The 22073-nt window shown below is 40.8% G+C and overlaps 34 non-coding genes and 9 pseudogenes across 34 annotated transcripts; all 43 read right to left on the bottom strand.

The window, feature by feature from the left end:
• Positions 1–245: 245 nt before the first annotated feature.
• Positions 246–366, bottom strand: LOC147538357 (5S ribosomal RNA). The gene has a single exon (XR_015226575.1). It is a non-coding gene; the product is annotated as a 5S ribosomal RNA (ribosomal RNA).
• A 390-nt stretch (positions 367–756) lies between these two features.
• On the bottom strand, positions 757–877 carry LOC147538356 (5S ribosomal RNA). Its single transcript, XR_015226574.1, has one exon. It is a non-coding gene; the product is annotated as a 5S ribosomal RNA (ribosomal RNA).
• Positions 878–1268: 391 nt separating this feature from the next.
• On the bottom strand, positions 1269–1389 carry LOC147538355 (5S ribosomal RNA). The gene has a single exon (XR_015226573.1). It is a non-coding gene; the product is annotated as a 5S ribosomal RNA (ribosomal RNA).
• A 391-nt stretch (positions 1390–1780) lies between these two features.
• Positions 1781–1901, bottom strand: LOC147538354 (5S ribosomal RNA). Its single transcript, XR_015226572.1, has one exon. It is a non-coding gene; the product is annotated as a 5S ribosomal RNA (ribosomal RNA).
• A 391-nt stretch (positions 1902–2292) lies between these two features.
• Positions 2293–2413, bottom strand: LOC147538353 (5S ribosomal RNA; annotated as a pseudogene).
• Positions 2414–2804: 391 nt separating this feature from the next.
• Positions 2805–2925, bottom strand: LOC147538352 (5S ribosomal RNA). The gene has a single exon (XR_015226571.1). It is a non-coding gene; the product is annotated as a 5S ribosomal RNA (ribosomal RNA).
• A 391-nt stretch (positions 2926–3316) lies between these two features.
• On the bottom strand, positions 3317–3437 carry LOC147538351 (5S ribosomal RNA). Its single transcript, XR_015226570.1, has one exon. It is a non-coding gene; the product is annotated as a 5S ribosomal RNA (ribosomal RNA).
• A 391-nt stretch (positions 3438–3828) lies between these two features.
• Positions 3829–3949, bottom strand: LOC147538350 (5S ribosomal RNA). The gene has a single exon (XR_015226569.1). It is a non-coding gene; the product is annotated as a 5S ribosomal RNA (ribosomal RNA).
• A 391-nt stretch (positions 3950–4340) lies between these two features.
• Positions 4341–4461, bottom strand: LOC147538349 (5S ribosomal RNA). The gene has a single exon (XR_015226568.1). It is a non-coding gene; the product is annotated as a 5S ribosomal RNA (ribosomal RNA).
• Positions 4462–4852: 391 nt separating this feature from the next.
• On the bottom strand, positions 4853–4973 carry LOC147538348 (5S ribosomal RNA). Its single transcript, XR_015226567.1, has one exon. It is a non-coding gene; the product is annotated as a 5S ribosomal RNA (ribosomal RNA).
• Positions 4974–5364: 391 nt separating this feature from the next.
• LOC147538347 (5S ribosomal RNA) lies at positions 5365–5485 on the bottom strand (annotated as a pseudogene).
• Positions 5486–5876: 391 nt separating this feature from the next.
• Positions 5877–5997, bottom strand: LOC147538346 (5S ribosomal RNA). The gene has a single exon (XR_015226566.1). It is a non-coding gene; the product is annotated as a 5S ribosomal RNA (ribosomal RNA).
• A 391-nt stretch (positions 5998–6388) lies between these two features.
• On the bottom strand, positions 6389–6509 carry LOC147538345 (5S ribosomal RNA). Its single transcript, XR_015226563.1, has one exon. It is a non-coding gene; the product is annotated as a 5S ribosomal RNA (ribosomal RNA).
• A 391-nt stretch (positions 6510–6900) lies between these two features.
• LOC147538344 (5S ribosomal RNA) lies at positions 6901–7021 on the bottom strand. Its single transcript, XR_015226716.1, has one exon. It is a non-coding gene; the product is annotated as a 5S ribosomal RNA (ribosomal RNA).
• A 391-nt stretch (positions 7022–7412) lies between these two features.
• LOC147538343 (5S ribosomal RNA) lies at positions 7413–7533 on the bottom strand. The gene has a single exon (XR_015226562.1). It is a non-coding gene; the product is annotated as a 5S ribosomal RNA (ribosomal RNA).
• Positions 7534–7924: 391 nt separating this feature from the next.
• On the bottom strand, positions 7925–8045 carry LOC147538342 (5S ribosomal RNA). Its single transcript, XR_015226715.1, has one exon. It is a non-coding gene; the product is annotated as a 5S ribosomal RNA (ribosomal RNA).
• Positions 8046–8436: 391 nt separating this feature from the next.
• LOC147538341 (5S ribosomal RNA) lies at positions 8437–8557 on the bottom strand. Its single transcript, XR_015226665.1, has one exon. It is a non-coding gene; the product is annotated as a 5S ribosomal RNA (ribosomal RNA).
• Positions 8558–8948: 391 nt separating this feature from the next.
• On the bottom strand, positions 8949–9069 carry LOC147538340 (5S ribosomal RNA). The gene has a single exon (XR_015226561.1). It is a non-coding gene; the product is annotated as a 5S ribosomal RNA (ribosomal RNA).
• Positions 9070–9459: 390 nt separating this feature from the next.
• Positions 9460–9580, bottom strand: LOC147538339 (5S ribosomal RNA). The gene has a single exon (XR_015226560.1). It is a non-coding gene; the product is annotated as a 5S ribosomal RNA (ribosomal RNA).
• Positions 9581–9971: 391 nt separating this feature from the next.
• LOC147538338 (5S ribosomal RNA) lies at positions 9972–10092 on the bottom strand. Its single transcript, XR_015226558.1, has one exon. It is a non-coding gene; the product is annotated as a 5S ribosomal RNA (ribosomal RNA).
• A 391-nt stretch (positions 10093–10483) lies between these two features.
• Positions 10484–10604, bottom strand: LOC147538337 (5S ribosomal RNA). Its single transcript, XR_015226557.1, has one exon. It is a non-coding gene; the product is annotated as a 5S ribosomal RNA (ribosomal RNA).
• A 391-nt stretch (positions 10605–10995) lies between these two features.
• Positions 10996–11116, bottom strand: LOC147538336 (5S ribosomal RNA; annotated as a pseudogene).
• Positions 11117–11507: 391 nt separating this feature from the next.
• Positions 11508–11628, bottom strand: LOC147538335 (5S ribosomal RNA). The gene has a single exon (XR_015226556.1). It is a non-coding gene; the product is annotated as a 5S ribosomal RNA (ribosomal RNA).
• A 391-nt stretch (positions 11629–12019) lies between these two features.
• On the bottom strand, positions 12020–12140 carry LOC147538334 (5S ribosomal RNA; annotated as a pseudogene).
• Positions 12141–12531: 391 nt separating this feature from the next.
• On the bottom strand, positions 12532–12652 carry LOC147538333 (5S ribosomal RNA; annotated as a pseudogene).
• A 391-nt stretch (positions 12653–13043) lies between these two features.
• Positions 13044–13164, bottom strand: LOC147538332 (5S ribosomal RNA). Its single transcript, XR_015226555.1, has one exon. It is a non-coding gene; the product is annotated as a 5S ribosomal RNA (ribosomal RNA).
• A 391-nt stretch (positions 13165–13555) lies between these two features.
• On the bottom strand, positions 13556–13676 carry LOC147538331 (5S ribosomal RNA). Its single transcript, XR_015226714.1, has one exon. It is a non-coding gene; the product is annotated as a 5S ribosomal RNA (ribosomal RNA).
• A 391-nt stretch (positions 13677–14067) lies between these two features.
• Positions 14068–14188, bottom strand: LOC147538330 (5S ribosomal RNA). The gene has a single exon (XR_015226554.1). It is a non-coding gene; the product is annotated as a 5S ribosomal RNA (ribosomal RNA).
• A 391-nt stretch (positions 14189–14579) lies between these two features.
• On the bottom strand, positions 14580–14700 carry LOC147538329 (5S ribosomal RNA). The gene has a single exon (XR_015226552.1). It is a non-coding gene; the product is annotated as a 5S ribosomal RNA (ribosomal RNA).
• Positions 14701–15091: 391 nt separating this feature from the next.
• LOC147538328 (5S ribosomal RNA) lies at positions 15092–15212 on the bottom strand. Its single transcript, XR_015226713.1, has one exon. It is a non-coding gene; the product is annotated as a 5S ribosomal RNA (ribosomal RNA).
• A 391-nt stretch (positions 15213–15603) lies between these two features.
• LOC147538327 (5S ribosomal RNA) lies at positions 15604–15724 on the bottom strand. The gene has a single exon (XR_015226663.1). It is a non-coding gene; the product is annotated as a 5S ribosomal RNA (ribosomal RNA).
• A 391-nt stretch (positions 15725–16115) lies between these two features.
• LOC147538326 (5S ribosomal RNA) lies at positions 16116–16236 on the bottom strand. Its single transcript, XR_015226550.1, has one exon. It is a non-coding gene; the product is annotated as a 5S ribosomal RNA (ribosomal RNA).
• Positions 16237–16627: 391 nt separating this feature from the next.
• Positions 16628–16748, bottom strand: LOC147538325 (5S ribosomal RNA). Its single transcript, XR_015226549.1, has one exon. It is a non-coding gene; the product is annotated as a 5S ribosomal RNA (ribosomal RNA).
• Positions 16749–17139: 391 nt separating this feature from the next.
• On the bottom strand, positions 17140–17260 carry LOC147538324 (5S ribosomal RNA). Its single transcript, XR_015226548.1, has one exon. It is a non-coding gene; the product is annotated as a 5S ribosomal RNA (ribosomal RNA).
• A 391-nt stretch (positions 17261–17651) lies between these two features.
• On the bottom strand, positions 17652–17772 carry LOC147538323 (5S ribosomal RNA). The gene has a single exon (XR_015226730.1). It is a non-coding gene; the product is annotated as a 5S ribosomal RNA (ribosomal RNA).
• A 391-nt stretch (positions 17773–18163) lies between these two features.
• Positions 18164–18284, bottom strand: LOC147538322 (5S ribosomal RNA; annotated as a pseudogene).
• Positions 18285–18675: 391 nt separating this feature from the next.
• LOC147538321 (5S ribosomal RNA) lies at positions 18676–18796 on the bottom strand. The gene has a single exon (XR_015226546.1). It is a non-coding gene; the product is annotated as a 5S ribosomal RNA (ribosomal RNA).
• Positions 18797–19187: 391 nt separating this feature from the next.
• LOC147538320 (5S ribosomal RNA) lies at positions 19188–19308 on the bottom strand (annotated as a pseudogene).
• Positions 19309–19699: 391 nt separating this feature from the next.
• On the bottom strand, positions 19700–19820 carry LOC147538319 (5S ribosomal RNA; annotated as a pseudogene).
• A 391-nt stretch (positions 19821–20211) lies between these two features.
• LOC147538318 (5S ribosomal RNA) lies at positions 20212–20332 on the bottom strand. The gene has a single exon (XR_015226545.1). It is a non-coding gene; the product is annotated as a 5S ribosomal RNA (ribosomal RNA).
• Positions 20333–20723: 391 nt separating this feature from the next.
• LOC147538317 (5S ribosomal RNA) lies at positions 20724–20844 on the bottom strand. The gene has a single exon (XR_015226712.1). It is a non-coding gene; the product is annotated as a 5S ribosomal RNA (ribosomal RNA).
• A 390-nt stretch (positions 20845–21234) lies between these two features.
• LOC147538316 (5S ribosomal RNA) lies at positions 21235–21355 on the bottom strand. Its single transcript, XR_015226544.1, has one exon. It is a non-coding gene; the product is annotated as a 5S ribosomal RNA (ribosomal RNA).
• A 391-nt stretch (positions 21356–21746) lies between these two features.
• Positions 21747–21867, bottom strand: LOC147538315 (5S ribosomal RNA; annotated as a pseudogene).
• Positions 21868–22073: the final 206 nt, after the last annotated feature.

Below are 22073 nucleotides of genomic sequence, written 5' to 3'. Positions count from 1 at the left end.
TTTTCATTTATTGTTCGCTAACTAAAAGAATTTCCCTAAATTACCCATATTGAATTTAGAGTCCTTAAATAAATAATATAAGGGTCCGATATTTTCCTCGACTTTAACAAAATTTTGAAAAATGGACGGATTATGCGGAAAACAACATTTTTTAGGAAATCCGACGGTCCTAACCCGCCTTTGGCAGGTTACTTTTTTCCCCCTCTCTCCGACGAGACAATGAAAAAAAAATTAAGGAGCAAAAAGGGATGCAACACGAGGACTTCCCAGGAGGTCACCCCCATCCTAGTACTACTCTCGCCCAAGCACGCTTAACTTCGGAGTTCTGATGGGATCCGGTGGATTAGTGCTGGTATGATCGCATCCGTTAGTATTTCACACTGATTACTACTTGTTCTCATCGGCGGGCTCATATTTCTCATTTTTACGCACTCTGTAGTGATACGATGTAAGAATAAACACTCCTTCTCCCCGGTTTGTTTGACCTTTTGGGAGATCCAAGTTATTAAGCATTTTCATTTATTGTTCGCTAACTAAAAGAATTTCCCTAAATTACCCATATTGAATTTAGAGTCCTTAAATAAATAATATAAGGGTCCGATATTTTCCTCGACTTTAACAAAATTTTGAAAAATGGACGGATGATGCGGAAAACAACATTTTTTAGGAAATCCGACGGTCCTAACCCGCCTTTGGCAGGTTATTTTCTTCCCCCTCTCTCCGACGAGACGATGAAAAAAAATTAAGGAGCAAAAAGGGATGCAACACGAGGACTTCCCAGGAGGTCACCCCCATCCTAGTACTACTCTCGCCCAAGCACGCTTAACTTCGGAGTTCTGATGGGATCCGGTGGATTAGTGCTGGTATGATCGCATCCGTTAGTATTTCACACTGATTACTACTTGTTCTCATCGGCGGGCTCTTATTTCTCATTTTTACGCACTCTGTAGTGATACGATGTAAGAATAAACACTCCTTCTCCCCGGTTTGTTTGACCTTTTGGGAGATCCATGTTATTAAGCATTTTCATTTATTGTTCGCTAACTAAAAGAATTTCCCTAAATTACCCATATCTAATTTAGAGTCCTTAAATAAATAATATAAGGGTCCGATATTTTCCTCGACTTTAACAAAATTCTGAAAAATGGACGGATGATGCGGAAAACAACATTTTTTAGGAAATCCGACGGTCCTAACCCGCCTTTGGCAGGTTACTTTTTTCCCCCTCTCTCCGACGAGACAATGAAAAAAAAATTAAGGAGCAAAAAGGGATGCAACACGAGGACTTCCCAGGAGGTCACCCCCATCCTAGTACTACTCTCGCCCAAGCACGCTTAACTTCGGAGTTCTGATGGGATCCGGTGGATTAGTGCTGGTATGATCGCATCCGTTAGTATTTCACACTGATTACTACTTGTTCTCATCGGCGGGCTCATATTTCTCATTTTTACGCACTCTGTAGTGATACGATGTAAGAATAAACACTCCTTCTCCCCGGTTTGTTTGACCTTTTGGGAGATCCAAGTTATTAAGCATTTTCATTTATTGTTCGCTAACTAAAAGAATTTCCCTAAATTACCCATATTGAATTTAGAGTCCTTAAATAAATAATATAAGGGTCCGATATTTTCCTCGACTTTAACAAAATTTTGAAAAATGGACGGATGATGCGGAAAACAACATTTTTTAGGAAATCCGACGGTCCTAACCCGCCTTTGGCAGGTTATTTTCTTCCCCCTCTCTCCGACGAGACGATGAAAAAAAAATTAAGGAGCAAAAAGGGATGCAACACGAGGACTTCCCAGGAGGTCACCCCCATCCTAGTACTACTCTCGCCCAAGCACGCTTAACTTCGGAGTTCTGATGGGATCCGGTGGATTAGTGCTGGTATGATCGCATCCGTTAGTATTTCACACTGATTACTACTTGTTCTCATCGGCGGGCTCATATTTCTCATTTTTACGCACTCTGTAGTGATACGATGTAAGAATAAACACTCCTTCTCCCCGGTTTGTTTGACCTTTTGGGAGATCCAAGTTATTAAGCATTTTCATTTATTGTTCGCTAACTAAAAGAATTTCCCTAAATTACCCATATTGAATTTAGAGTCCTTTAATAAATAATATAAGGGTCCGATATTTTCCTCGACTTTAACAAAATTCTGAAAAATGGACGGATGATGCGGAAAACAACATTTTTTAGGAAATCCGACGGTCCTAACCCGCTTTTGGCTGGTTATTTTCTTCCCCCTCTCTCCGACGAGACGATGAAAAAAAAATTAAGGAGCAAAAAGGGATGCAACACGAGGACTTCCCAAGAGGTCACCCCCATCCTAGTACTACTCTCGCCCAAGCACGCTTAACTTTGGAGTTCTGATGGGATCTGGTGGATTAGTGCTGGTATGATCGCATCCGTTAGTATTTCACACTGATTACTACTTGTTCTCATCGGCGGGCTCATATTTCTCATTTTTACGCACTCTGTAGTGATACGATGTAAGAATAAACACTCCTTCTCCCCAGTTTGTTTGACCTTTTGGGAGATCCAAGTTATTAAGCATTTTCATTTATTGTTCGCTAACTAAAAGAATTTCCCTAAATTACCCATATTGAATTTAGAGTCCTTAAATAAATAATATAAGGGTCCGATATTTTCCTCGACTTTAACAAAATTTTGAAAAATGGACGGATGATGCGGAAAACAACATTTTTTAGGAAATCCGACGGTCCTAACCCGCCTTTGGCAGGTTATTTTCTTCCCCCTCTCTCCGACGAGACGATGAAAAAAAAATTAAGGAGCAAAAAGGGATGCAACACGAGGACTTCCCAGGAGGTCACCCCCATCCTAGTACTACTCTCGCCCAAGCACGCTTAACTTCGGAGTTCTGATGGGATCCGGTGGATTAGTGCTGGTATGATCGCATCCGTTAGTATTTCACACTGATTACTACTTGTTCTCATCGGCGGGCTCATATTTCTCATTTTTACGCACTCTGTAGTGATACGATGTAAGAATAAACACTCCTTCTCCCCGGTTTGTTTGACCTTTTGGGAGATCCAAGTTATTAAGCATTTTCATTTATTGTTCGCTAACTAAAAGAATTTCCCTAAATTACCCATATTGAATTTAGAGTCCTTTAATAAATAATATAAGGGTCCGATATTTTCCTCGACTTTAACAAAATTCTGAAAAATGGACGGATGATGCGGAAAACAACATTTTTTAGGAAATCCGACGGTCCTAACCCGCCTTTGGCAGGTTACTTTTTTCCCCCTCTCTCCGACGAGACAATGAAAAAAAAATTAAGGAGCAAAAAGGGATGCAACACGAGGACTTCCCAGGAGGTCACCCCCATCCTAGTACTACTCTCGCCCAAGCACGCTTAACTTCGGAGTTCTGATGGGATCCGGTGGATTAGTGCTGGTATGATCGCATCCGTTAGTATTTCACACTGATTACTACTTGTTCTCATCGGCGGGCTCATATTTCTCATTTTTACGCACTCTGTAGTGATACGATGTAAGAATAAACACTCCTTCTCCCCGGTTTGTTTGACCTTTTGGGAGATCCAAGTTATTAAGCATTTTCATTTATTGTTCGCTAACTAAAAGAATTTCCCTAAATTACCCATATTGAATTTAGAGTCCTTAAATAAATAATATAAGGGTCCGATATTTTCCTCGACTTTAACAAAATTTTGAAAAATGGACGGATGATGCGGAAAACAACATTTTTTAGGAAATCCGACGGTCCTAACCCGCCTTTGGCAGGTTATTTTCTTCCCCCTCTCTCCGACGAGACGATGAAAAAAAAATTAAGGAGCAAAAAGGGATGCAACACGAGGACTTCCCAGGAGGTCACCCCCATCCTAGTACTACTCTCGCCCAAGCACGCTTAACTTCGGAGTTCTGATGGGATCCGGTGGATTAGTGCTGGTATGATCGCATCCGTTAGTATTTCACACTGATTACTACTTGTTCTCATCGGCGGGCTCTTATTTCTCATTTTTACGCACTCTGTAGTGATACGATGTAAGAATAAACACTCCTTCTCCCCGGTTTGTTTGACCTTTTGGGAGATCCATGTTATTAAGCATTTTCATTTATTGTTCGCTAACTAAAAGAATTTCCCTAAATTACCCATATCTAATTTAGAGTCCTTAAATAAATAATATAAGGGTCCGATATTTTCCTCGACTTTAACAAAATTCTGAAAAATGGACGGATGATGCGGAAAACAACATTTTTTAGGAAATCCGACGGTCCTAACCCGCCTTTGGCAGGTTACTTTTTTCCCCCTCTCTCCGACGAGACAATGAAAAAAAAATTAAGGAGCAAAAAGGGATGCAACACGAGGACTTCCCAGGAGGTCACCCCCATCCTAGTACTACTCTCGCCCAAGCACGCTTAACTTCGGAGTTCTGATGGGATCCGGTGGATTAGTGCTGGTATGATCGCATCCGTTAGTATTTCACACTGATTACTACTTGTTCTCATCGGCGGGCTCATATTTCTCATTTTTACGCACTCTGTAGTGATACGATGTAAGAATAAACACTCCTTCTCCCCGGTTTGTTTGACCTTTTGGGAGATCCAAGTTATTAAGCATTTTCATTTATTGTTCGCTAACTAAAAGAATTTCCCTAAATTACCCATATTGAATTTAGAGTCCTTAAATAAATAATATAAGGGTCCGATATTTTCCTCGACTTTAACAAAATTTTGAAAAATGGACGGATGATGCGGAAAACAACATTTTTTAGGAAATCCGACGGTCCTAACCCGCCTTTGGCAGGTTATTTTCTTCCCCCTCTCTCCGACGAGACGATGAAAAAAAAATTAAGGAGCAAAAAGGGATGCAACACGAGGACTTCCCAGGAGGTCACCCCCATCCTAGTACTACTCTCGCCCAAGCACGCTTAACTTCGGAGTTCTGATGGGATCCGGTGGATTAGTGCTGGTATGATCGCATCCGTTAGTATTTCACACTGATTACTACTTGTTCTCATCGGCGGGCTCATATTTCTCATTTTTACGCACTCTGTAGTGATACGATGTAAGAATAAACACTCCTTCTCCCCGGTTTGTTTGACCTTTTGGGAGATCCAAGTTATTAAGCATTTTCATTTATTGTTCGCTAACTAAAAGAATTTCCCTAAATTACCCATATTGAATTTAGAGTCCTTTAATAAATAATATAAGGGTCCGATATTTTCCTCGACTTTAACAAAATTCTGAAAAATGGACGGATGATGCGGAAAACAACATTTTTTAGGAAATCCGACGGTCCTAACCCGCTTTTGGCTGGTTATTTTCTTCCCCCTCTCTCCGACGAGACGATGAAAAAAAAATTAAGGAGCAAAAAGGGATGCAACACGAGGACTTCCCAAGAGGTCACCCCCATCCTAGTACTACTCTCGCCCAAGCACGCTTAACTTTGGAGTTCTGATGGGATCTGGTGGATTAGTGCTGGTATGATCGCATCCGTTAGTATTTCACACTGATTACTACTTGTTCTCATCGGCGGGCTCATATTTCTCATTTTTACGCACTCTGTAGTGATACGATGTAAGAATAAACACTCCTTCTCCCCAGTTTGTTTGACCTTTTGGGAGATCCAAGTTATTAAGCATTTTCATTTATTGTTCGCTAACTAAAAGAATTTCCCTAAATTACCCATATTGAATTTAGAGTCCTTAAATAAATAATATAAGGGTCCGATATTTTCCTCGACTTTAACAAAATTTTGAAAAATGGACGGATGATGCGGAAAACAACATTTTTTAGGAAATCCGACGGTCCTAACCCGCCTTTGGCAGGTTATTTTCTTCCCCCTCTCTCCGACGAGACGATGAAAAAAAAATTAAGGAGCAAAAAGGGATGCAACACGAGGACTTCCCAGGAGGTCACCCCCATCCTAGTACTACTCTCGCCCAAGCACGCTTAACTTCGGAGTTCTGATGGGATCCGGTGGATTAGTGCTGGTATGATCGCATCCGTTAGTATTTCACACTGATTACTACTTGTTCTCATCGGCGGGCTCATATTTCTCATTTTTACGCACTCTGTAGTGATACGATGTAAGAATAAACACTCCTTCTCCCCGGTTTGTTTGACCTTTTGGGAGATCCAAGTTATTAAGCATTTTCATTTATTGTTCGCTAACTAAAAGAATTTCCCTAAATTACCCATATTGAATTTAGAGTCCTTTAATAAATAATATAAGGGTCCGATATTTTCCTCGACTTTAACAAAATTCTGAAAAATGGACGGATGATGCGGAAAACAACATTTTTTAGGAAATCCGACGGTCCTAACCCGCCTTTGGCAGGTAATTTTCTTCCCCCTCTCTCCGACGAGACGATGAAAAAAAAATTAAGGAGCAAAAAGGGATGCAACACGAGGACTTCCCAGGAGGTCACCCCCATCCTAGTACTACTCTCGCCCAAGCACGCTTAACTTCGGAGTTCTGATGGGATCCGGTGGATTAGTGCTGGTATGATCGCATCCGTTAGTATTTCACACTGATTACTACTTGTTCTCATCGGCGGGCTCTTATTTCTCATTTTTACGCACTCTGTAGTGATACGATGTAAGAATAAATACTCCTTCTCCCCGGTTTGTTTGACCTTTTGGGAGATCCATGTTATTAAGCATTTTCATTTATTGTTCGCTAAATAAAAGAATTTCCCTAAATTACCCATATTGAATTTAGAGTCCTTTAATAAATAATATAAGGGTCCGATATTTTCCTCGACTTTAACAAAATTCTGAAAAATGGACGGATGATGCGGAAAACAACATTTTTTAGGAAATCCGACGGTCCTAACCCGCCTTTGGCAGGTAATTTTCTTCCCCCTCTCTCCGACGAGACGATGAAAAAAAAATTAAGGAGCAAAAAGGGATGCAACACGAGGACTTCCCAGTAGGTCACCCCCATCCTAGTACTACTCTCGCCCAAGCACGCTTAACTTCGGAGTTCTGATGGGATCCGGTGGATAAGTGCTGGTATGATCGCATCCGTTAGTATTTCACACTGATTACTACTTGTTCTCATCGGCGGGCTCCTATTTCTCATTTTTACGCAGTCTGTAGTGATACGATGTAAGAATAAACACTCCTTCTCCCCGGTTTGTTTGACCTTTTGGGAGATCCAAATTATTAAGCATTTTCATTTATTGTTCGCTAACTAAAAGAATTTCCCTAAATTACCCATATTGAATTTAGAGTCCTTAAATAAATAATATAAGGGTCCGATATTTTCCTCGACTTTAACAAAATTCTGAAAAATGGACGGATGATGCGGAAAACAACATTTTTTAGGAAATCCGACGGTCCTAACCCGCCTTTGGCAGGTAATTTTCTTCCCCCTCTCTCCGACGAGACGATGAAAAAAAAATTAAGGAGCAAAAAGGGATGCAACACGAGGACTTCCCAGGAGGTCACCCCCATCCTAGTACTACTCTCGCCCAAGCACGCTTAACTTCGGAGTTCTGATGGGATCCGGTGGATTAGTGCTGGTATGATCGCATCCGTTAGTATTTCACACTGATTACTACTTGTTCTCATCGGCGGGCTCTTATTTCTCATTTTTACGCACTCTGTAGTGATACGATGTAAGAATAAACACTCCTTCTCCCCGGTTTGTTTGACCTTTTGGGAGATCCATGTTATTAAGCATTTTCATTTATTGTTCGCTAACTAAAAGAATTTCCCTAAATTACCCATATCTAATTTAGAGTCCTTAAATAAATAATATAAGGGTCCGATATTTTCCTCGACTTTAACAAAATTCTGAAAAATGGACGGATGATGCGGAAAATAACATTTTTTAGGAAATCCGACGGTCCTAACCCGCCTTTGGCAGGTTACTTTCTTCCCCCTCTCTCCGACGAGACGATGAAAAAAAAATTAAGGAGCAAAAAGGGATGCAACACGAGGACTTCCCAGTAGGTCACCCCCATCCTAGTACTACTCTCGCCCAAGCACGCTTAACTTCGGAGTTCTGATGGGATCCGGTGGATAAGTGCTGGTATGATCGCATCCGTTAGTATTTCACACTGATTACTACTTGTTCTCATCGGCGGGCTCCTATTTCTCATTTTTACGCAGTCTGTAGTGATACGATGTAAGAATAAACACTCCTTCTCCCCGGTTTGTTTGACCTTTTGGGAGATCCAAATTATTAAGCATTTTCATTTATTGTTCGCTAACTAAAAGAATTTCCTTAAATTACCCATATTGAATTTAGAGTCCTTAAATAAATAATATAAGGGTCCGATATTTTCCTCGACTTTAACAAAATTCTGAAAAATGGACGGATGATGCGGAAAACAACATTTTTTAGGAAATCCGACGGTCCTAACCCGCCTTTGGCAGGTTATTTTCTTCCCCCTCTCTCCGACGAGACGATGAAAAAAAAATTAAGGAGCAAAAAGGGATGCAACACGAGGACTTCCCAGTAGGTCACCCCCATCCTAGTACTACTCTCGCCCAAGCACGCTTAACTTCGGAGTTCTGATGGGATCCGGTGGATTAGTGCTGGTATGATCGCATCCTTTAGTATTTCACACTGATTACTACTTGTTCTCATCGGCGGGCTCATATTTCTCATTTTTACGCACTCTGTAGTGATACGATGTAAGAATAAACACTCCTTCTCCCCGGTTTGTTTGACCTTTTGGGAGATCCAAGTTATTAAGCATTTTCATTTATTGTTCGCTAACTAAAAGAATTTCCCTAAATTACCCATATTGAATTTAGAGTCCTTAAATAAATAATATAAGGGTCCGATATTTTCCTCGACTTTAACAAAATTTTGAAAAATGGACGGATTATGCGGAAAACAACATTTTTTAGGAAATCCGACGGTCCTAACCCGCCTTTGGCAGGTTACTTTTTTCCCCCTCTCTCCGACGAGACAATGAAAAAAAAATTAAGGAGCAAAAAGGGATGCAACACGAGGACTTCCCAGGAGGTCACCCCCATCCTAGTACTACTCTCGCCCAAGCACGCTTAACTTCGGAGTTCTGATGGGATCCGGTGGATTAGTGCTGGTATGATCGCATCCGTTAGTATTTCACACTGATTACTACTTGTTCTCATCGGCGGGCTCATATTTCTCATTTTTACGCACTCTGTAGTGATACGATGTAAGAATAAACACTCCTTCTCCCCGGTTTGTTTGACCTTTTGGGAGATCCAAGTTATTAAGCATTTTCATTTATTGTTCGCTAACTAAAAGAATTTCCCTAAATTACCCATATTGAATTTAGAGTCCTTAAATAAATAATATAAGGGTCCGATATTTTCCTCGACTTTAACAAAATTTTGAAAAATGGACGGATGATGCGGAAAACAACATTTTTTAGGAAATCCGACGGTCCTAACCCGCCTTTGGCAGGTTATTTTCTTCCCCCTCTCTCCGACGAGACGATGAAAAAAAATTAAGGAGCAAAAAGGGATGCAACACGAGGACTTCCCAGGAGGTCACCCCCATCCTAGTACTACTCTCGCCCAAGCACGCTTAACTTCGGAGTTCTGATGGGATCCGGTGGATTAGTGCTGGTATGATCGCATCCGTTAGTATTTCACACTGATTACTACTTGTTCTCATCGGCGGGCTCTTATTTCTCATTTTTACGCACTCTGTAGTGATACGATGTAAGAATAAACACTCCTTCTCCCCGGTTTGTTTGACCTTTTGGGAGATCCATGTTATTAAGCATTTTCATTTATTGTTCGCTAACTAAAAGAATTTCCCTAAATTACCCATATCTAATTTAGAGTCCTTAAATAAATAATATAAGGGTCCGATATTTTCCTCGACTTTAACAAAATTCTGAAAAATGGACGGATGATGCGGAAAACAACATTTTTTAGGAAATCCGACGGTCCTAACCCGCCTTTGGCAGGTTACTTTTTTCCCCCTCTCTCCGACGAGACAATGAAAAAAAAATTAAGGAGCAAAAAGGGATGCAACACGAGGACTTCCCAGGAGGTCACCCCCATCCTAGTACTACTCTCGCCCAAGCACGCTTAACTTCGGAGTTCTGATGGGATCCGGTGGATTAGTGCTGGTATGATCGCATCCGTTAGTATTTCACACTGATTACTACTTGTTCTCATCGGCGGGCTCATATTTCTCATTTTTACGCACTCTGTAGTGATACGATGTAAGAATAAACACTCCTTCTCCCCGGTTTGTTTGACCTTTTGGGAGATCCAAGTTATTAAGCATTTTCATTTATTGTTCGCTAACTAAAAGAATTTCCCTAAATTACCCATATTGAATTTAGAGTCCTTAAATAAATAATATAAGGGTCCGATATTTTCCTCGACTTTAACAAAATTTTGAAAAATGGACGGATGATGCGGAAAACAACATTTTTTAGGAAATCCGACGGTCCTAACCCGCCTTTGGCAGGTTATTTTCTTCCCCCTCTCTCCGACGAGACGATGAAAAAAAAATTAAGGAGCAAAAAGGGATGCAACACGAGGACTTCCCAGGAGGTCACCCCCATCCTAGTACTACTCTCGCCCAAGCACGCTTAACTTCGGAGTTCTGATGGGATCCGGTGGATTAGTGCTGGTATGATCGCATCCGTTAGTATTTCACACTGATTACTACTTGTTCTCATCGGCGGGCTCATATTTCTCATTTTTACGCACTCTGTAGTGATACGATGTAAGAATAAACACTCCTTCTCCCCGGTTTGTTTGACCTTTTGGGAGATCCAAGTTATTAAGCATTTTCATTTATTGTTCGCTAACTAAAAGAATTTCCCTAAATTACCCATATTGAATTTAGAGTCCTTTAATAAATAATATAAGGGTCCGATATTTTCCTCGACTTTAACAAAATTCTGAAAAATGGACGGATGATGCGGAAAACAACATTTTTTAGGAAATCCGACGGTCCTAACCCGCTTTTGGCTGGTTATTTTCTTCCCCCTCTCTCCGACGAGACGATGAAAAAAAAATTAAGGAGCAAAAAGGGATGCAACACGAGGACTTCCCAAGAGGTCACCCCCATCCTAGTACTACTCTCGCCCAAGCACGCTTAACTTTGGAGTTCTGATGGGATCTGGTGGATTAGTGCTGGTATGATCGCATCCGTTAGTATTTCACACTGATTACTACTTGTTCTCATCGGCGGGCTCATATTTCTCATTTTTACGCACTCTGTAGTGATACGATGTAAGAATAAACACTCCTTCTCCCCAGTTTGTTTGACCTTTTGGGAGATCCAAGTTATTAAGCATTTTCATTTATTGTTCGCTAACTAAAAGAATTTCCCTAAATTACCCATATTGAATTTAGAGTCCTTAAATAAATAATATAAGGGTCCGATATTTTCCTCGACTTTAACAAAATTTTGAAAAATGGACGGATGATGCGGAAAACAACATTTTTTAGGAAATCCGACGGTCCTAACCCGCCTTTGGCAGGTTATTTTCTTCCCCCTCTCTCCGACGAGACGATGAAAAAAAAATTAAGGAGCAAAAAGGGATGCAACACGAGGACTTCCCAGGAGGTCACCCCCATCCTAGTACTACTCTCGCCCAAGCACGCTTAACTTCGGAGTTCTGATGGGATCCGGTGGATTAGTGCTGGTATGATCGCATCCGTTAGTATTTCACACTGATTACTACTTGTTCTCATCGGCGGGCTCATATTTCTCATTTTTACGCACTCTGTAGTGATACGATGTAAGAATAAACACTCCTTCTCCCCGGTTTGTTTGACCTTTTGGGAGATCCAAGTTATTAAGCATTTTCATTTATTGTTCGCTAACTAAAAGAATTTCCCTAAATTACCCATATTGAATTTAGAGTCCTTTAATAAATAATATAAGGGTCCGATATTTTCCTCGACTTTAACAAAATTCTGAAAAATGGACGGATGATGCGGAAAACAACATTTTTTAGGAAATCCGACGGTCCTAACCCGCTTTTGGCTGGTTATTTTCTTCCCCCTCTCTCCGACGAGACGATGAAAAAAAAATTAAGGAGCAAAAAGGGATGCAACACGAGGACTTCCCAAGAGGTCACCCCCATCCTAGTACTACTCTCGCCCAAGCACGCTTAACTTTGGAGTTCTGATGGGATCTGGTGGATTAGTGCTGGTATGATCGCATCCGTTAGTATTTCACACTGATTACTACTTGTTCTCATCGGCGGGCTCCTATTTCTCATTTTTACGCACTCTGTAGTGATACGATGTAAGAATAAACACTCCTTCTCCCCGGTTTGTTTGACCTTTTGGGAGATCCAAGTTATTAAGCATTTTCATTTATTATTCGCTAACTAAAAGAATTTCCCTAAATTACCCATATTGAATTTAGAGTCCTTAAATAAATAATATAAGGGTCCGATATTTTCCTCGACTTTAACAAAATTCTGAAAAATGGACGGATGATGTGGAAATAAACATTTTTTAGGAAATCCGACGGTCTTAACCCGCCTTTGGCAGGTTATTTTCTTCCCCCTCTCTCCGACGAGACGATGAAAAAAAAATTAAGGAGCAAAAAGGGATGCAACATGAGGACTTCCCAGTAGGTCACCCCCATCCTAGTACTACTCTCGCCCAAGCACGCTTAACTTCGGAGTTCTGATGGGATCCGGTGGATAAGTGCTGGTATGATCGCATCCGTTAGTATTTGACACTGATTACTACTTGTTCTCATCGGCGGGCTCCTATTTCTCATTTTTACGCAGTCTGTAGTGATACGATGTAAGAATAAACACTCCTTCTCCCCGGTTTGTTTGACCTTTTGGGAGATCCAAATTATTAAGCATTTTCATTTATTGTTCGCTAACTTAAAGAATTTCCCTAAATTACCCATATTGAATTTAGAGTCCTTAAATAAATAATATAAGGGTCCGATATTTTCCTCGACTTTAACAAAATTCTGAAAAATGGACGGATGATGCGGAAAACAACATTTTTTAGGAAATCCGACGGTCCTAACCCGCCTTTGGCAGGTAATTTTCTTCCCCCTCTCTCCGACGAGACGATGAAAAAAAAATTAAGGAGCAAAAAGGGATGCAACACGAGGACTTCCCAGGAGGTCACCCCCATCCTAGTACTACTCTCGCCCAAGCACGCTTAACTTCGGAGTTCTGATGGGATCCGGTGGATTAGTGCTGGTATGATCGCATCCGTTAGTATTTCACACTGATTACTACTTGTTCTCATCGGCGGGCTCTTATTTCTCATTTTTACGCACTCTGTAGTGATACGATGTAAGAATAAATACTCCTTCTCCCCGGTTTGTTTGACCTTTTGGGAGATCCATGTTATTAAGCATTTTCATTTATTGTTCGCTAACTAAAAGAATTTCCCTAAATTACCCATATTGAATTTAGAGTCCTTTAATAAATAATATAAGGGTCCGATATTTTCCTCGACTTTAACAAAATTCTGAAAAATGGACGGATGATGCGGAAAACAACATTTTTTAGGAAATCCGACGGTCCTAACCCGCCTTTGGCAGGTAATTTTCTTCCCCCTCTCTCCGACGAGACGATGAAAAAAAAATTAAGGAGCAAAAAGGGATGCAACACGAGGACTTCCCAGTAGGTCACCCCCATCCTAGTACTACTCTCGCCCAAGCACGCTTAACTTCGGAGTTCTGATGGGATCCGGTGGATAAGTGCTGGTATGATCGCATCCGTTAGTATTTCACACTGATTACTACTTGTTCTCATCGGCGGGCTCCTATTTCTCATTTTTACGCAGTCTGTAGTGATACGATGTAAGAATAAACACTCCTTCTCCCCGGTTTGTTTGACCTTTTGGGAGATCCAAATTATTAAGCATTTTCATTTATTGTTCGCTAACTAAAAGAATTTCCCTAAATTACCCATATTGAATTTAGAGTCCTTAAATAAATAATATAAGGGTCCGATATTTTCCTCGACTTTAACAAAATTCTGAAAAATGGACGGATGATGCGGAAAACAACATTTTTTAGGAAATCCGACGGTCCTAACCCGCCTTTGGCAGGTAATTTTCTTCCCCCTCTCTCCGACGAGACGATGAAAAAAAAATTAAGGAGCAAAAAGGGATGCAACACGAGGACTTCCCAGGAGGTCACCCCCATCCTAGTACTACTCTCGCCCAAGCACGCTTAACTTCGGAGTTCTGATGGGATCCGGTGGATTAGTGCTGGTATGATCGCATCCGTTAGTATTTCACACTGATTACTACTTGTTCTCATCGGCGGGCTCTTATTTCTCATTTTTACGCACTCTGTAGTGATACGATGTAAGAATAAACACTCCTTCTCCCCGGTTTGTTTGACCTTTTGGGAGATCCATGTTATTAAGCATTTTCATTTATTGTTCGCTAACTAAAAGAATTTCCCTAAATTACCCATATCTAATTTAGAGTCCTTAAATAAATAATATAAGGGTCCGATATTTTCCTCGACTTTAACAAAATTCTGAAAAATGGACGGATGATGCGGAAAATAACATTTTTTAGGAAATCCGACGGTCCTAACCCGCCTTTGGCAGGTTATTTTCTTCCCCCTCTCTCCGACGAGACGATGAAAAAAAAATTAAGGAGCAAAAAGGGATGCAACACGAGGACTTCCCAGGAGGTCACCCCCATCCTAGTACTACTCTCGCCCAAGCACGCTTAACTTCGGAGTTCTGATGGGATCCGGTGGATTAGTGCTGGTATGATCGCATCCGTTAGTATTTCACACTGATTACTACTTGTTCTCATCGGCGGGCTCTTATTTCTCATTTTTACGCACTCTGTAGTGATACGATGTAAGAATAAACACTCCTTCTCCCCGGTTTGTTTGACCTTTTGGGAGATCCATGTTATTAAGCATTTTCATTTATTGTTCGCTAACTAAAAGAATTTCCCTAAATTACCCATATCTAATTTAGAGTCCTTAAATAAATAATATAAGGGTCCGATATTTTCCTCGACTTTAACAAAATTCTGAAAAATGGACGGATGATGCGGAAAATAACATTTTTTAGGAAATCCGACGGTCCTAACCCGCCTTTGGCAGGTTACTTTCTTCCCCCTCTCTCCGACGAGACGATGAAAAAAAAATTAAGGAGCAAAAAGGGATGCAACACGAGGACTTCCCAGTAGGTCACCCCCATCCTAGTACTACTCTCGCCCAAGCACGCTTAACTTCGGAGTTCTGATGGGATCCGGTGGATAAGTGCTGGTATGATCGCATCCGTTAGTATTTCACACTGATTACTACTTGTTCTCATCGGCGGGCTCCTATTTCTCATTTTTACGCAGTCTGTAGTGATACGATGTAAGAATAAACACTCCTTCTCCCCGGTTTGTTTGACCTTTTGGGAGATCCAAATTATTAAGCATTTTCATTTATTGTTCGCTAACTAAAAGAATTTCCTTAAATTACCCATATTGAATTTAGAGTCCTTAAATAAATAATATAAGGGTCCGATATTTTCCTCGACTTTAACAAAATTCTGAAAAATGGACGGATGATGCGGAAAACAACATTTTTTAGGAAATCCGACGGTCCTAACCCGCCTTTGGCAGGTTATTTTCTTCCCCCTCTCTCCGACGAGACGATGAAAAAAAAATTAAGGAGCAAAAAGGGATGCAACACGAGGACTTCCCAGTAGGTCACCCCCATCCTAGTACTACTCTCGCCCAAGCACGCTTAACTTCGGAGTTCTGATGGGATCCGGTGGATTAGTGCTGGTATGATCGCATCCTTTAGTATTTCACACTGATTACTACTTGTTCTCATCGGCGGGCTCATATTTCTCATTTTTACGCACTCTGTAGTGATACGATGTAAGAATAAACACTCCTTCTCCCCGGTTTGTTTGACCTTTTGGGAGATCCAAGTTATTAAGCATTTTCATTTATTGTTCGCTAACTAAAAGAATTTCCCTAAATTACCCATATTGAATTTAGAGTCCTTAAATAAATAATATAAGGGTCCGATATTTTCCTCGACTTTAACAAAATTTTGAAAAATGGACGGATTATGCGGAAAACAACATTTTTTAGGAAATCCGACGGTCCTAACCCGCCTTTGGCAGGTTACTTTTTTCCCCCTCTCTCCGACGAGACAATGAAAAAAAAATTAAGGAGCAAAAAGGGATGCAACACGAGGACTTCCCAGGAGGTCACCCCCATCCTAGTACTACTCTCGCCCAAGCACGCTTAACTTCGGAGTTCTGATGGGATCCGGTGGATTAGTGCTGGTATGATCGCATCCGTTAGTATTTCACACTGATTACTACTTGTTCTCATCGGCGGGCTCATATTTCTCATTTTTACGCACTCTGTAGTGATACGATGTAAGAATAAACACTCCTTCTCCCCGGTTTGTTTGACCTTTTGGGAGATCCAAGTTATTAAGCATTTTCATTTATTGTTCGCTAACTAAAAGAATTTCCCTAAATTACCCATATTGAATTTAGAGTCCTTAAATAAATAATATAAGGGTCCGATATTTTCCTCGACTTTAACAAAATTTTGAAAAATGGACGGATGATGCGGAAAACAACATTTTTTAGGAAATCCGACGGTCCTAACCCGCCTTTGGCAGGTTATTTTCTTCCCCCTCTCTCCGACGAGACGATGAAAAAAAAATTAAGGAGCAAAAAGGGATGCAACACGAGGACTTCCCAGGAGGTCACCCCCATCCTAGTACTACTCTCGCCCAAGCACGCTTAACTTCGGAGTTCTGATGGGATCCGGTGGATTAGTGCTGGTATGATCGCATCCGTTAGTATTTCACACTGATTACTACTTGTTCTCATCGGCGGGCTCTTATTTCTCATTTTTACGCACTCTGTAGTGATACGATGTAAGAATAAACACTCCTTCTCCCCGGTTTGTTTGACCTTTTGGGAGATCCATGTTATTAAGCATTTTCATTTATTGTTCGCTAACTAAAAGAATTTCCCTAAATTACCCATATCTAATTTAGAGTCCTTAAATAAATAATATAAGGGTCCGATATTTTCCTCGACTTTAACAAAATTCTGAAAAATGGACGGATGATGCGGAAAACAACATTTTTTAGGAAATCCGACGGTCCTAACCCGCCTTTGGCAGGTTACTTTTTTCCCCCTCTCTCCGACGAGACAATGAAAAAAAAATTAAGGAGCAAAAAGGGATGCAACACGAGGACTTCCCAGGAGGTCACCCCCATCCTAGTACTACTCTCGCCCAAGCACGCTTAACTTCGGAGTTCTGATGGGATCCGGTGGATTAGTGCTGGTATGATCGCATCCGTTAGTATTTCACACTGATTACTACTTGTTCTCATCGGCGGGCTCATATTTCTCATTTTTACGCACTCTGTAGTGATACGATGTAAGAATAAACACTCCTTCTCCCCGGTTTGTTTGACCTTTTAGGAGATCCAAGTTATTAAGCATTTTCATTTATTGTTCGCTAACTAAAAGAATTTCCCTAAATTACCCATATTGAATTTAGAGTCCTTAAATAAATAATATAAGGGTCCGATATTTTCCTCGACTTTAACAAAATTTTGAAAAATGGACGGATGATGCGGAAAACAACATTTTTTAGGAAATCCGACGGTCCTAACCCGCCTTTGGCAGGTTATTTTCTTCCCCCTCTCTCCGACGAGACGATGAAAAAAAAATTAAGGAGCAAAAAGGGATGCAACACGAGGACTTCCCAGGAGGTCACCCCCATCCTAGTACTACTCTCGCCCAAGCACGCTTAACTTCGGAGTTCTGATGGGATCCGGTGGATTATTGCTGGTATGATCGCATCCGTTAGTATTTCACACTGATTACTACTTGTTCTCATCGGCGGGCTCATATTTCTCATTTTTACGCACTCTGTAGTGATACGATGTAAGAATAAACACTCCTTCTCCCCGGTTTGTTTGACCTTTTGGGAGATCCAAGTTATTAAGCATTTTCATTTATTGTTCGCTAACTAAAAGAATTTCCCTAAATTACCCATATTGAATTTAGAGTCCTTTAATAAATAATATAAGGGTCCGATATTTTCCTCGACTTTAACAAAATTCTGAAAAATGGACGGATGATGCGGAAAACAACATTTTTTAGGAAATCCGACGGTCCTAACCCGCTTTTGGCTGGTTATTTTCTTCCCCCTCTCTCCGACGAGACGATGAAAAAAAAATTAAGGAGCAAAAAGGGATGCAACACGAGGACTTCCCAAGAGGTCACCCCCATCCTAGTACTACTCTCGCCCAAGCACGCTTAACTTTGGAGTTCTGATGGGATCTGGTGGATTAGTGCTGGTATGATCGCATCCGTTAGTATTTCACACTGATTACTACTTGTTCTCATCGGCGGGCTCATATTTCTCATTTTTACGCACTCTGTAGTGATACGATGTAAGAATAAACACTCCTTCTCCCCAGTTTGTTTGACCTTTTGGGAGATCCAAGTTATTAAGCATTTTCATTTATTGTTCGCTAACTAAAAGAATTTCCCTAAATTACCCATATTGAATTTAGAGTCCTTAAATAAATAATATAAGGGTCCGATATTTTCCTCGACTTTAACAAAATTTTGAAAAATGGACGGATGATGCGGAAAACAACATTTTTTAGGAAATCCGACGGTCCTAACCCGCCTTTGGCAGGTTATTTTCTTCCCCCTCTCTCCGACGAGACGATGAAAAAAAAATTAAGGAGCAAAAAGGGATGCAACACGAGGACTTCCCAGGAGGTCACCCCCATCCTAGTACTACTCTCGCCCAAGCACGCTTAACTTCGGAGTTCTGATGGGATCCGGTGGATTAGTGCTGGTATGATCGCATCCGTTAGTATTTCACACTGATTACTACTTGTTCTCATCGGCGGGCTCATATTTCTCATTTTTACGCACTCTGTAGTGATACGATGTAAGAATAAACACTCCTTCTCCCCGGTTTGTTTGACCTTTTGGGAGATCCAAGTTATTAAGCATTTTCATTTATTGTTCGCTAACTAAAAGAATTTCCCTAAATTACCCATATTGAATTTAGAGTCCTTTAATAAATAATATAAGGGTCCGATATTTTCCTCGACTTTAACAAAATTCTGAAAAATGGACGGATGATGCGGAAAACAACATTTTTTAGGAAATCCGACGGTCCTAACCCGCTTTTGGCTGGTTATTTTCTTCCCCCTCTCTCCGACGAGACGATGAAAAAAAAATTAAGGAGCAAAAAGGGATGCAACACGAGGACTTCCCAAGAGGTCACCCCCATCCTAGTACTACTCTCGCCCAAGCACGCTTAACTTTGGAGTTCTGATGGGATCTGGTGGATTAGTGCTGGTATGATCGCATCCGTTAGTATTTCACACTGATTACTACTTGTTCTCATCGGCGGGCTCCTATTTCTCATTTTTACGCACTCTGTAGTGATACGATGTAAGAATAAACACTCCTTCTCCCCGGTTTGTTTGACCTTTTGGGAGATCCAAGTTATTAAGCATTTTCATTTATTATTCGCTAACTAAAAGAATTTCCCTAAATTACCCATATTGAATTTAGAGTCCTTAAATAAATAATATAAGGGTCCGATATTTTCCTCGACTTTAACAAAATTCTGAAAAATGGACGGATGATGTGGAAAACAACATTTTTTAGGAAATCCGACGGTCTTAACCCGCCTTTGGCAGGTTATTTTCTTCCCCCTCTCTCCGACGAGACGATGAAAAAAAAATTAAGGAGCAAAAAGGGATGCAACATGAGGACTTCCCAGTAGGTCACCCCCATCCTAGTACTACTCTCGCCCAAGCACGCTTAACTTCGGAGTTCTGATGGGATCCGGTGGATAAGTGCTGGTATGATCGCATCCGTTAGTATTTGACACTGATTACTACTTGTTCTCATCGGCGGGCTCCTATTTCTCATTTTTACGCAGTCTGTAGTGATACGATGTAAGAATAAACACTCCTTCTCCCCGGTTTGTTTGACCTTTTGGGAGATCCAAATTATTAAGCATTTTCATTTATTGTTCGCTAACTTAAAGAATTTCCCTAAATTACCCATATTGAATTTAGAGTCCTTAAATAAATAATATAAGGGTCCGATATTTTCCTCGACTTTAACAAAATTCTGAAAAATGGACGGATGATGCGGAAAACAACATTTTTTAGGAAATCCGACGGTCCTAACCCGCCTTTGGCAGGTAATTTTCTTCCCCCTCTCTCCGACGAGACGATGAAAAAAAAATTAAGGAGCAAAAAGGGATGCAACACGAGGACTTCCCAGGAGGTCACCCCCATCCTAGTACTACTCTCGCCCAAGCACGCTTAACTTCGGAGTTCTGATGGGATCCGGTGGATTAGTGCTGGTATGATCGCATCCGTTAGTATTTCACACTGATTACTACTTGTTCTCATCGGCGGGCTCTTATTTCTCATTTTTACGCACTCTGTAGTGATACGATGTAAGAATAAATACTCCTTCTCCCCGGTTTGTTTGACCTTTTGGGAGATCCATGTTATTAAGCATTTTCATTTATTGTTCGCTAACTAAAAGAATTTCCCTAAATTACCCATATTGAATTTAGAGTCCTTTAATAAATAATATAAGGGTCCGATATTTTCCTCGACTTTAACAAAATTCTGAAAAATGGACGGATGATGCGGAAAACAACATTTTTTAGGAAATCCGACGGTCCTAACCCGCCTTTGGCAGGTAATTTTCTTCCCCCTCTCTCCGACGAGACGATGAAAAAAAAATTAAGGAGCAAAAAGGGATGCAACACGAGGACTTCCCAGTAGGTCACCCCCATCCTAGTACTACTCTCGCCCAAGCACGCTTAACTTCGGAGTTCTGATGGGATCCGGTGGATAAGTGCTGGTATGATCGCATCCGTTAGTATTTCACACTGATTACTACTTGTTCTCATCGGCGGGCTCCTATTTCTCATTTTTACGCAGTCTGTAGTGATACGATGTAAGAATAAACACTCCTTCTCCCCGGTTTGTTTGACCTTTTGGGAGATCCAAATTATTAAGCATTTTCATTTATTGTTCGCTAACTAAAAGAATTTCCCTAAATTACCCATATTGAATTTAGAGTCCTTAAATAAATAATATAAGGGTCCGATATTTTCCTCGACTTTAACAAAATTCTGAAAAATGGACGGATGATGCGGAAAACAACATTTTTTAGGAAATCCGACGGTCCTAACCCGCCTTTGGCAGGTAATTTTCTTCCCCCTCTCTCCGACGAGACGATGAAAAAAAATTAAGGAGCAAAAAGGGATGCAACACGAGGACTTCCCAGGAGGTCACCCCCATCCTAGTACTACTCTCGCCCAAGCACGCTTAACTTCGGAGTTCTGATGGGATCCGGTGGATTAGTGCTGGTATGATCGCATCCGTTAGTATTTCACACTGATTACTACTTGTTCTCATCGGCGGGCTCTTATTTCTCATTTTTACGCACTCTGTAGTGATACGATGTAAGAATAAACACTCCTTCTCCCCGGTTTGTTTGACCTTTTGGGAGATCCATGTTATTAAGCATTTTCATTTATTGTTCGCTAACTAAAAGAATTTCCCTAAATTACCCATATCTAATTTAGAGTCCTTAAATAAATAATATAAGGGTCCGATATTTTCCTCGACTTTAACAAAATTCTGAAAAATGGACGGATGATGCCGAAAATAACATTTTTTAGGAAATCCGACGGTCCTAACCCGCCTTTGGCAGGTTACTTTCTTCCCCCTCTCTCCGACGAGACGATGAAAAAAAAATTAAGGAGCAAAAAGGGATGCAACACGAGGACTTCCCAGTAGGTCACCCCCATCCTAGTACTACTCTCGCCCAAGCACGCTTAACTTCGGAGTTCTGATAGGATCCGGTGGATAAGTGCTGGTATGATCGCATCCGTTAGTATTTCACACTGATTACTACTTGTTCTCATCGGCGGGCTCCTATTTCTCATTTTTACGCAGTCTGTAGTGATACGATGTAAGAATAAACACTCCTTCTCCCCGGTTTGTTTGACCTTTTGGGAGATCCAAATTATTAAGCATTTTCATTTATTGTTCGCTAACTAAAAGAATTTCCCTAAATTACCCATATTGAATTTAGA

The sequence above is a fragment of the Eschscholzia californica genome, unplaced genomic scaffold (genome assembly GCF_041429995.1).
Source record: "Eschscholzia californica isolate CP2 unplaced genomic scaffold, dmEscCali1.0.p SCAF_5, whole genome shotgun sequence".
NCBI classification, from domain to species: Eukaryota; Viridiplantae; Streptophyta; class Magnoliopsida; order Ranunculales; family Papaveraceae; genus Eschscholzia; species Eschscholzia californica.
This window is presented reverse-complemented; position numbering and strand designations above follow the sequence as displayed.